A 1,783-nucleotide genomic window follows, 5' to 3' on the forward strand; every position below is an offset into this window, starting at 1 on the left:
CTATCCACTCACCTCAGCCTCCCAAGGTGCGGGATTACAGGCTGAGCCACCGAGCCCGGCTGAACTATTTCTCATTGCCTACATGAAAGTCTAATCTCCTGGGCTCACGACCCAAGGCTCTGCTTGCTCTAATCTCAATCTGGCTTTCCAGGCTTTTCCCCCATTATTTTGCTGCACAAACCTGCTCTGGTCAATCAGTGTGATCCTCTCTTTTCTGAATATATCCTATACCATCTCTCCTTTTTGCTCCTTTCTTATACTTTTCTGCCTTTTGAAATCCTTCAAAGTCAAATTCAGATCCCAGTTCTCTCAAGACACATTTTCTCACCACTTAATTCTAACAAATTTATTTCCCACATCTCTGAAATTATTACTCCTTTCTTCTACCACTCATTTGACATTAGTGCACATGGACTTTTAAAAAAATTATATTTGATTTAAAAAATGTCACCTTCCAGCTGGATTGATGACTCAACCTGTAATCCCAGCACTTTGAGAGGCTGAGGCAAGTGGACTGCCTGAGCCCAAGAGTTTGAGACCAGCCCGGGCAACTTGGTGAGACCTTGTCTCTACAATAAATCAAAAAATTAGCCGGGTGTGGTAGCGCGTGTCTGTAATTCCAGCTACTTGAAAGACTGAGGTGGAAGGATTGCTAGAGTCCAGTGATTTGATGCTGGGGTGGCCGTGAGTATGCCCCTGCACTCCAACCTGGGCAACAGAGTGAGACTCTAACTAAAAAAAAAAAATAAATAAATAAATAAAAATGTCGCCTTCCACCGTGAAAAGGCAGTCATGTATGATGAAGCATAGAGTGAGCCCTCACCAGAAACCAACTCTGTCAGTGTCTTGATACTAGACTTTCCAGCCTCTGGAACATTAAGAAATAAATTTTTGTTGTGCATACACCAAAAAATAATAATTAAAAATAAATAAATTAAAAAAAAATGTCCTGTATGTGAAACTAGAGCAAAGACCTAGAACCAAGAATACATTAGCCTTGATTGGGTTGTTGAATTATTGATAGATTATTAAGAATTTAGTGGACGTGTTCATATGTGTACCTTAAGAGGGTGCCTTGACTTTGACTTGATGCATATTGAGGGAAGAAGGAAGAGGGATTTGTAGGAAATTTAGTGTGTTTCCTAAACTTCTCCATCTTGTATCATTGACATCAATAGTGAGGTGATAAGAGGAAAGTAGAAAGACAAGGAAGAGAAAAATAAATAGGAAGAAGAACCGAGCAGAGATTCTCAGTTTTTCTGAAACATATATTACAACTGGCCAGAATTCACAGTTGCCTGGGTTTTATTTCAAACTGCTAGGAGGTGTCCATTAAAAAAATACCCTCCCCAAACTACAAATGTCTAAAATATCACAATTCATTTGAATTGAGTTTTGATTCCTATTGAACAGAATACTGTGAGGATAGATTCCATTGGACAGTCTCTCTTACTTGTATTTAATGAGATTGCATTTATCTGTAAGATTTTGTTTTTAATTAGAAAAGGGGAGGTTGGGGGAGGATGGGAAGAAAAAGCACTGAAAAGGAAAGAAAGGACAACAAAGCCTAGGGAGAGGGGTAGGAAAATGAATCAGAATTCAGAAAATAGGACACATTTCATCTACCTCAAAGTTTTGCCCAGAAAATGATGCTACCAAGACCTAACAAGTCATATGCTAGGAATCGCCTGTTCCTGCTCAATTTCTATTCAGATGCTGAGGGCTCTGCTCACGTGGTGGCAGCCAAAATTTCATGAAGACAATAACAATAGTATTACCACAG

The sequence above is a fragment of the Carlito syrichta genome, unplaced genomic scaffold, assembly GCF_000164805.1.
Source record: "Carlito syrichta isolate Samal-C Ts95f unplaced genomic scaffold, Tarsius_syrichta-2.0.1 Scaffold308087, whole genome shotgun sequence".
Lineage (NCBI taxonomy): Eukaryota > Metazoa > Chordata > Mammalia > Primates > Tarsiidae > Carlito > Carlito syrichta.